This window comes from Sinocyclocheilus rhinocerous, unplaced genomic scaffold, assembly GCF_001515625.1.
Source record: "Sinocyclocheilus rhinocerous isolate Xijiao unplaced genomic scaffold, SAMN03320098_v1.1 scaffold612, whole genome shotgun sequence".
In the NCBI taxonomy this organism is placed as follows: Eukaryota; Metazoa; Chordata; class Actinopteri; order Cypriniformes; family Cyprinidae; genus Sinocyclocheilus; species Sinocyclocheilus rhinocerous.
In genome coordinates, this window is record NW_015625585.1 from 353798 (window position 1) to 364772 (window position 10975).

General features: G+C 36.4%; 1 long non-coding RNA gene across 1 annotated transcript; it reads left to right on the forward strand.

Moving 5' to 3' along the window:
* The first annotated feature begins 4953 nt into the window (after positions 1–4953).
* On the forward strand, positions 4954–10141 carry LOC107754101 (uncharacterized). The gene is made up of 3 exons (XR_001641543.1): positions 4954–5014; positions 8013–8146; positions 10065–10141. It is a non-coding gene; the product is annotated as an uncharacterized LOC107754101 (long non-coding RNA).
* The last annotated feature ends 834 nt before the right edge of the window (positions 10142–10975 follow it).

A 10975-nucleotide genomic window follows, 5' to 3' on the forward strand; every position in this document is an offset into this window, starting at 1 on the left:
CACACTGCGTGATTGTGAATCGCCGACAGCTCCAGATATTTAGCATGCCAAATATTTCACGGGTGTCGGCGACGCGTCGGCGATTCCCTCAGATCGCGTCTTTGATAATTCACACTGCGTGATTGTCACTCGCGTGAACGAGTACCGATTTGCCTCCGATTTCGGGCATTTGTCGGCAATTTCGCAAAACCTGTCGGCGAGTGAAAAATCGGGCTAAAATCGTGCAGTGTGAACTCGGCATTAGTGATTCTGTTTTTAATTTTTTTTTCTGACATGTTAGTTTTATAGCTTTCACTTGTATGTTATAAGTTGCACTGAGTAAATACAACTGGACAAAAACCACTGTCTATCTATCTATCTATCTATATAAGATGGCAGGAAGACTTTAGTTACAGTAGTGTGTGAGTTTCCAAGGAAAATTGCCTGGGTGTTTTCTATTCCAACAGCCCAACTTCTCAAGAAAGACCCAGGCCAGGTAGCTTGATGAGATTTAAAACCATTCACCATAGAGAATGCAATTACCTCAATGAGAACTAGCCCCCTGTTGTCTTTGATTAATATGCTAATTCCACTGCAAAGACGTCAACTATTGCGGTGTGCCTTCGGTCATTTGTATGCCTCACGACGCCCCGAAGAAGCAGGCGATTGTAGGCTGCTTGAGTCAGACACTGTTTGCCATTTGTTGCCCACCAAAAGGCTGCCTGATTCATTAGCTGCACGTACTCTGTGTTAATACCCATTAACTCTTCATAGCATTCTCTGTAATTGAAACCCAACCGGCCTCAACACCGCACAAAGACTTGACATCGCTTTCACGAGAATATAATGAATACATTGCTAATTTGTCCTCTCAAGCGCTCGCGTACTGTTCCGGCGTCGTAATGAGGCAGTTCCAGCTCGGCTCGCGACTTGCGACTTTTTTAAACGACGTAGAGTCCTTATGCACCTGTCACCCCGCATTCGTTAGCCCTTTCCTTAATGAGTTGGATCTCAAGGCTCTGTCGCTGATGAGATACAAGCTGAGTGTGGCGATTGTTCCGTGTCAGAGCCTGTTAAGTCAGCTGTGGGCGTGTGGGGATGCGACTGGAGCCATGATTAAATGTTGATAGCAATGATGTGCAATCAGCGATTAAAAACGGGCCTTTCGCTGACGGCTAATGCTCGGTTTAACCTCTGACTGCAGAGACTGAGAGCTGAAGAGGGAGGGAGAGAGAACGACAGGAATAATGCAAATATAATGTACTGTGTGAGAGAGGTAAAAAGAGGGGGGGAAACATGAAAATGAGTGCCTGCGAGGAAAACATGAAAATGAGTGCCTGCGAGCCATTAGTCCCTCCTGGTTATTCTTCAATTGTGTTTATTCAGCCTTTGACCTCTGTTGTGTCTAAGCTGATGCAGTGGCTGGGAAAGAAAGCGGGAAAAGAAGCACGTGTGGAGAGAGAGAAATGGTGGAGCCTGGAGGACGAATGGAGGGGGGGGGGGGGACAGCGCCTCCAGGGGGACATTACTTATACTGCAAAGAGCCTCATAAAAGAAGGCAGGGCAATATAACTATAAAATCTCAATGATTTTTGATGGCATTCATTCTGAATATTTATGTATTTGCATAAGGGATGTTTTTTTTTCTTTTAAAGAAGAGAAAGCGCACTGTTTATTAAGGACCAGAGGTATTACTGTTAACTAAAACTAAATCTAAAATGACACTGAAAAAATGTTGTAGAAACAAACTCTGAAATTGCTAATACATTTCGCAAACAACAAAGAAACTGTAAGTAACACATTGAATTAAACGTGAAATTTTGAAGTATTTTCTTGTAAAACATACTTCAATAATCTGTTTTATGTACAACTCCTTTTATTTACCATAAATAATTTTTACAGTGTATTTAAAAAAAAAAATCATTATTTAAATTAAAGCTGACATTAAATATGTTAGATGATCAAACTTAAATGATAAATTAAATTTTGCCTTGGCAACTAAAAATGAAATGTTTGAGTATAAAAATAAATTAAAGCTACACTCTAAAAAAATGCTGGGTTAAATACAACCCAGTGCTGGGTAAAATATGGACAAACCCAGCAATTGGTAGCTGGGTCAAAACAACCCAATTGCTGGGTTTGTCCATATTTTACGCAGCACTGGGTTGTATTTAACCCAGCATTTTTTAGAGTGTATGTATTTAAAAATACAAAACAATTAAAAATAAGCATAACAAAATTACTCAAATTAAACTGAAAATATGGAAATAAAAGCTAATTCAAAATAATAATAAATACTATAATGGTATATAAATAACCTTCTTGATTACTTTGGCGGCATGTCAAAAATTCAGACAAATAAATAACCATACGATATTTCTGAGATAATAATGGCACTTGTTAAATTAAATATGCAATATAGTCATGTATATGCAGTATAGTCAATATGACAGCAATGTAGGATGATATTGACCAAAGCATTGCATATTTGTAATAAATAGTAGTCAGTATACAGTCTATGGGGTTACGGTGACCATATGTCCTCTTTTTCACATGTCACATCCTGGACGGGATTTTTAAATTGCCTAAAATGTCCGGGTTTTGACTTTGTTTTCCTATTGTTTGGGAAAAAGAGGACATTTGGTCATCTTAATGACGTAAATAATATGCTAGTATTTCATTCTGAACATAGGCTATGTCTCATTTTTCTCCCTTGTATAATTTAAACATGAATTCGGACGCTAACAAAGATCTTGATTCACAAAACATTGGGAAACTGATGACTCAGTTACTGATGCGACACAATTATAAGGTTGCACATTAAAATGTAGCTGGTATTTATCAAAAGCTCCGCTGTGTAACACAGGCCATGACTAATATCCTTCTGTTGTCACTTGATTTGTTTCTTGTGCATCTTCATAATAGCTGTTTAAAAAGTACAGCAGCATTATGAAAAATGCCCTCGTTCTTCATTTATAACGACTGAATAAGACATAATGACAGTGAATATAGCGAGCAACTAATGCTCACTGGTGTTTATGGTGCATTCTGGGAAGTAAGTTACTGTTTAAAAGTAAACTGGAATAATTTTGACAATACAGTGTACTCACTGAAGTAGTGAACACCTTCTCTTTACTTAATAGAGAAGATGAAAACGAAAATATGAAATACTTCTCTCTACTCTTTACTGAATCTGATAGTTCACAGCATATGTAAATCTCAAACAGAAATGTCATTTCCCAGATGTTTTATCCAACATAATGTAGGCCACATGTGGTAACAAAATATTGCATCAGACCACTAAACCAGTCCTTCATTAAAAACAGCCCAGCTGCGAGAAATATCTGCAATCTGTGAGTGATAATAGGCCTCCTACCACAAGCAGAAACCCAGAAGCTGTGTGCAAAGTTATTTGTGACGCTTTCCTTATGGCTGCAGATGTTCATAAGCAAAATGCTGCGTTTAATTCAAGTAATTTATGTGAATGAATATGTGCAAGAAACCATTCCCAAGATGCTAAAGATTGCCTACACTCTTAAAAAAAATCTGTAAAAATAAGGCACCATGTACTGTATAATTTGAAGGAATTACTACTTTAAATAAATAATAATAATAATACTTTTATTCAGCAAGTATGCATTAACTTGATCAAAAGTGACTGTAAAGACATTTATGATTTTTTACAAAATGTTTCACAGTTTCTACAGAAACATTAAGCACCACAATTGTTTTCAACATTAATAATTATAAAATGTTTCTTAAGCAGCAAATCAGCATAATAAAATTATTTCTGAAGGATCATGTGACACTTAAGATTGGAGTAACGATGCTGAAAATTCAGCTTTGCATCACAGGAATAAATTACGTTTTAAAATATATTCAAATAGAAATCAGTTATTTTACATTTAAATTATATTTCACAATATTACTATTATTTTTGATCAAATAGTGCAGCTATGGTAAGCATAAAAGACATTAAAAAAATCTTACCAACCTCGAACTTTTAGTGTACTTGAGTTTGAGAGAAGTAGGAACTAAACTGGCACATACAAAACTAAATGTGAACATAAAAAACTAGACTATTATAAGTGGACTTCAGGGGAAAATGTACTATTATTAAAAAAGCTAAGTATGTGAGCTCTTTAAGGAAAGTTTAGGTAGTCTAATAGTTAAGTACCATGGCTGCCAGCACAAGGAATGCAAGTTTCAATCCCAATGTGGGTGTCCTAGAAACTGCTGAGTTACTAAGGTCACATTCCTATTTTATCACTTTGTGCCTTTGAGTGAAGCTCATAACCTCTGGGTCACAGCGGAGGGACTATCCATGCAATCAGTGTATTCTCAGTTGTTTGGGCCAAAAGACAGACATCAAATGACAACTGTTTGGAAAAAGCAAATAGGTTACACAAATGAAAAAAAAAATGGAAACAAGAATTTGGACATGCGGGGGGGACTATGTGGGGGAGAGAAATATTACACAGCAGCAACTTGGGAATTTCACCCATGGAAGTATTATATTACAGCATGTTGCACCAGTTAGTGTTACATAACTATTACCAGATGTTACAACGGGGTTAAACCACATCAGAAAGTTCACCGACAGCAGAAAACAGAAACTTTTAAAGCAGAAAATAAGGCTCAATTTAAAAATGGAAAGTAGATCATTAGATCAATAAACTAGATAAAATAAAAACAATGGTGCAAATGATAAATATAGGGCATTTTATTCATTTGACCTCATATTAGCTACTTATTTTTACTGATTTGTTTTTTTATATATGAGGGGAATATAGGGAAATTGTATATATAAAGGCATATTATATGAGAAAGGCAAATTGGTGCATACTAGAAAGTTGTCTGCAAAAAAATAATAATAATAAAATTGTGTTTTGAAACAGCTAATTACCTAAATTGTTCATTAGCTAGTGCAAGCTGATCATTAGCTCAATGGCCCGCCACTATATTCCAAAAACCTGCTTGACCACTTAGGGTCATATAACCTCTGACCTGGTTGCTGGTTTTTTGCCATTTCAAGGTAACCTGCCTGCACCGACATGCTATGAACCAGCTACCATTCAAAGCATATCTACTAGTTTAAATTGGATTTTCTAACAGGGTATATGTTATTTTGATGACAACTATGGTTGGATTAATTTGGGATTTTGTTGGTTGGTGAGTTCAGTGATTGGACAATGTTGTTAATCAAACAGGTGTGGAAAAACGCGGCAAATAGAACTAGTCACATCATACCATAATCAGGTTAGGCCATCCTGAATTTAACGCGGATGAAAACGATATTTCGTCAGCTGAACAATCGATATGTAGTTAAAAAACAGTGCAGTCCATTGAACGCACTGTATGCTACTTCTATCCCTCAGGTCGTTTTCATCTGTCAAAAAAATAAATATGGCGCTACCCTGACTTAGGTATATTTACTTAATATGTCTGTTTATTATTTTGTAGCTCCACTTAAGTTGCGTTTCCTTCCTTATCTATCATTTTAACTTGCAAATCAGTTGTCTTTAATCGATAATGCACCGATTTGAGGTGATTTTATGTTGTCATATATCATTCGACCACGAGATGTCGCCACATCTCTTGCCGATAAACTCAGTATAGTGCGTTTTAAGTTGAATAATCAACGTTAGTTTAATTTGATACATGTATATCACGTATATCTAGAAAATCGTTGGATAATAAGACACTGCAGCCATTACAAAGAGATTAGCAGTACAGATGATCAGGGCGGTGTATTATCCTCCAGAAACAGCAGAGGGCGCAGTTCACAAGCGAGTTCAATCGCTGCAACAATTCATTCTCGAATAATGTATTCTTTTTTCGCAGGCCTTGTCCAGGAACGGACCGTCAAGGTCATTCATCTGCCTTAATATTGTAATGGTAAATTCGAGCATTTCGTTGTTTTAGTTTTATTGGCTTTGCTTCGGTTAAATTGAATTGTCTCTGTCCATTCAAAATCAATCCGTGTCATTTAGCTGCACGTTCAGAGAGATCGGGATGAGATACAGCTGATCCATGCAGAAAGAGCTGAGACTCCCGGTGGATTCATAATTAAGTTAGAAATATGCACTGGGCTTGGTGTTTTCTCTGTCTCGTGTCATTTGTGTTTGTGTTTGTGTTGTGCATTTCAGTATGAGACAAACATGTTTGGTTCATATCATAAGGAAATTTCCTTCTATCATTTGAGTTGAAATATGTCATTGTAGCCTACTATGAAAACATTGTAAAGCCATTGTAAGTGCCTCAAAACTCATAGTAAGTAATTTCACCATATTTTTAAGCAATTTGCAAATGTCTGTATTTGATGTTTATGTAATATATGATATAAATATGAATGTATAAAGAAAGGTAGCCTTTATTTTAGCTACTATAACTGGTTGCCATTTCATTTTTAGTTAATTTTAATTTCATTTCATAGTGCGACTCATAGTAAATAGTAAAAAAAAATTTCTCTCACATTTTTATTTGCATTTATCAAAATTATTATGAAGTCAACATTGAATAATAAATCAAAAATAATTAGCTAAAAGCTGTTTTATATAGTTTTGGCATACATGCCAATCAGCAGGACTTGCCATCGTCTCAAAATGTATTTTATGTCAGCTACTGCAGTGAAATGAGGATATGTGTCCAGTTGGTGTCAGGTTAATAATTCATACATGTGATTCTTTCTCTAATGAAATAATTACCAGCCAAAGACTGACTAATGCCATTTTAATCACATACATTATAGGCCTACATATAAACCCTTAAGACCCCTGAGATCAAATGCTGCTCCCAGTAAATGGAGTGATTACAGTCATCCTTAGATTTCTAATGAATCAGAATCATGTTGGTCAACACATCTCCGACTATTAAAGCCACTGGCTCTGATCACAGTTAATTACGTGCTTCAGTGCTACATGAGTAGAGGTTGGTCTCCATGGCGAATCCCTCAGTATCGCTCGGAATGATTGATATAGGAAACGTATTTGAAGGTCAGTGGACACTAATGAGGATAACGGAGGCTGTACAAACATCAGCTGAATGATTCTATTGGCTTTTTTGTAGTAAAATCACACTCTAATGATATTGAGCCCTCAACATCTAAACTAGCACCTGCTACAGAATAAAGATACACGTGATGAATAGAAGAAGAATGACTGGAAGAAGTCCAGTCATATTAGTTTGCAGCTTCTTATTCTCATTTGTTCAATGGCATCCTAAATACTTAGTTTCTTTCTATAAGATTTAATATGCAACATTACAGGCAACAAGTTACATTATAGCCTTTTTGTCAAGAAAATGCAGTATCTAATCATATAAAAACTATGCTGCTAAAATAATTTTACATTTTTAATTTATCATATTTGTGGCTTTGTGGTCAGTAAAATGTTGGCAGGGCAAGCAAAGATCTTTATTATTTAGAAAAGCAAAATTAAAAGTTTGTTTATTTGTTTTGAGCATGACCTCACTAAATGTATCATATTTCTTAATTTCCTTTTTTTTTTTTTTGCTGTAGGATTACCATTATTTGTATAAACTATAAACAGATGAATTAGAGGAACAGTTCACCCAAAAAATTAAAATTTGATGAAAATATACTCACGCTCTGACCATCCAAGATGTAAATGCAGTTCACTACAATGCTTTTCTTCATGCAACAACAGCAGAGGATGTTGAATATAGAGGGATTTGGCTTTTGGAGCTTATTGATCACATATTTTGTTCAATTTTTTAACATCAGAATGCTTCAGGTCTACTGGAGGATATTCTTTCTGGGCCTTTCACCTGCTATTCCTCGTCTTGAAACATCAACTTTTAAAGTTCATACATATATGTTAATATGAGTCATACACATTCACCAGCATCCACACATAACCAACCTGTTTCTTTATTCATCCATCCTTTTTTGCATCATTACCCTCAATCCATTTAGTCTCTCTCTCTTTCACGCACACACACACACACACACACAAAGACATGCAATCCTCACTTTTTCTCATTAACCATCTTTGCCCCATCTATTTCCTCAGTGACGGCTGCTGCGGCACCTTCGATAAGCCATCTCCATGGAAACAGCCCAGCAACAGGCTGGCCCCTCATGGCCAATGAGAGCATGAGGTGTCTGTTTCTCCTCCAATGGTGGTGGGGGACTGCTGAGCTCAAGGTGAATGCTCAGGGAGGCGTGAGCACTGACTTGCTGGTATATGTAGCAGCAAGCATCACATATCTCTTCCACTCAATCTCTGTCTTGTTCTTCCTGTGCTTCTGAATAATCTGGATGCAAAAAATATAATACCTCTTTTTTTATGTTATATGACAGTGCTTGATTTAAAGTTATAGGTGTTGCATGAAGGCCTGATGTAAGTTAGCTTGGTAGAGCTGCTTTCTAAAACGATAGTGATGGTGACTACATTTGGATAACTGCATAATTTTATATTGATTTGTTTTATATTCTTGGATTTTTTATCTATTAATATATAATATATTCTTAGTGTACTGAAGCCAAATCAAATTATGAAATATCTGGAAAATTATGAGTTTGTATTTTTATGTGCAATATTAGATATATAAACCTGAAGACAAACTAGTTTCTATTGCACTTTTCACAATAAATCATTTCAAAACAGTTTTTTTTTAATATACTGAGAAACTGATTAGGCCTATAACAGGTTTTTTTTTTTTTTTGAAAGGCAACGTAACATGAAGTATAGACTTGCCATTAAACGGTGGCATTAAATGTCAGTTTTATGGCATTAAATTCAATGTTTTATTTTACTTAAATAATTTGTATTCTTCGTATTACTTATATGACTGGGTATTTAAAAAGGTAATTGAATAAGTATGAATGAAAACTTACTTGTAAAGTAAGATCTGTGGGTTCGAACATTCCAACACGCGAGCATGTGATTGGACAGAAAGTGAGGCTTCGTTTGTCATTGGTCACGTGATTTCTACGTTAACAACACAAGCCTGTAATCGAGGCTTCATTTGGCATGCTCATTTATTCTCTGCCGCAAGCTCCGACGCCTCGGTTCAAATGTCACATCACTGTTACTAATAAAAAGACGCAGTTAACAAATGCAGTGAATAGCAGCGCTGTCATTGGAAATCACCCTTAAAAGATGAAAGGAGAGTACGACAAAGATATCGCTTTCCTCAGCAGACATTCAAACTCGTGTTTTATTGTGAATATGAGATTGAGCTGAAGAATGAATGCTGTATCAGATGCAGGTAATAACACTCTCTCATTCCAGCTCTCTCTCATAATACTCTACTCTCCATAATACAGTCAGGTTTTAATACAGTAATACAATAAGCTTTCAATGAAGCAACTCAATGTTCCTTCGTTACTAGTTCTAAACTGACATTTTCTAATTAAACAGCTGTTAAACTGTCAAATTGAGATTTGAATCCGTGGCGGAAGGAAGTAGTTCTGCACAAAAGAGGGTTTTTGAAAGACACTCCGTTGTTGTTTCTTATGTATTTACACACTCGTGGCATCGAACTGTTGTATAAACGCAATATCACACTCGTAGCCGTGCGATATCGGCACGTTGTAATTACCTGCAGCCTCGTGCCTACAGCCGAATCACAGCCGTGCCGATATACAGCCATATCGCATGTCTACTCGTATGAAATTGCTCATATAAAACAAGTGAAAAGAATAACTGAAAAATGTGCAGGTTTATATTGAATTTTAGCAATAGCAATATATATAGCAATTGAATTTTGAATCCCAAATTAATTTAATTCATTTATTAATTTAAAAAAATACATCTCGAATCCCAATTTAATTTAATTTAATGGCAATATACAGCAATATATTATCATAACAAGTGAAAAGAGGAGCTGATAAATTTCCAAGATTATATTAAATGCTGAATCCCAGATCTTCATTGTGACGTAACTTTTGGGCCACACTCTAGATTTCCTTTTAATTGCTGTTACAAATTCAAAAACCTAATAATGACAAATATATAATCAAGGTCTCAATTAATACTAATGCATATCACTAAGACAGCAAGAAGTCAAAGCAAGTAGTTTGCCGAAGATGTACAATTTTTAAATTGTGTCATTTTTAGATGCCTCTGCTGTGAAGACTGAACAGATGACATAATTCAACCCACATACAGTCCAGTTGCGTGGTTTAATCAACTGCTAAAGTCATCGCTCCTGTAATGACCTTAAAATACAGACAAGCAGTAGCTTTGTGATTGTTTGCACGTCTATAAACAATGCAGTCATTCAATCAACAGCAATTCAATCATACTCTGTGTTGCTCAGTATCCCTTTTGCATTACTATGTGGAGAAAAATTAATTGTTTTAACACTGATGAATTTGTGTATGTGTGTGGTTAGTATTTTCATCTTTCACACTGTGTTGGCCAAAGATTGTATTGCCATCCCTGTTTGTGTGCGCCTGTTTGAGCTGGTGCAAAGTGACCCAATCGTTCTAACCATATCAACATGCATTGATCATGTCAAACAGGAGGAGAAATATACTTCTTGTTGTGAAATTACACCATATAAAACTGTATGTGATGATAGTGTGTGTGTGTGTGTGTTGTGTTGTTTTGTGAGACTGCATTCTATACCAGTGCCAGTCATCTCCAGTCACATGACCTGCCTGCCAATGGTTTCCTAGCAACCTCCTCCCCTCCCCCTCCCTGCCGTCCCCTCTCCATCCATCCCTTGCTGGATTCTGTGACTCCGGAGGCCGTGTGTATATGAGTGGGAGTGTACAGGATCGAGTGAGCCATGCAGGATCGTGGTTATTTATAGATCTTATGGATAAGTGGTGGAGGAACTTCGCGTTTGCTAAAATTAAACCATCTCTCACGACATCACCCCAGCCATCCCCCCATTACGCATTTATCTAGTCTTTTCTTTGCGCACACACAAAACATGCACACACTCTCCCTCTGCAAGCTTCATTCATAACGCTGAAGATGGGAGTGAGAAGAAAAAAAAAAAGAGGGGTGCCAAGAACACA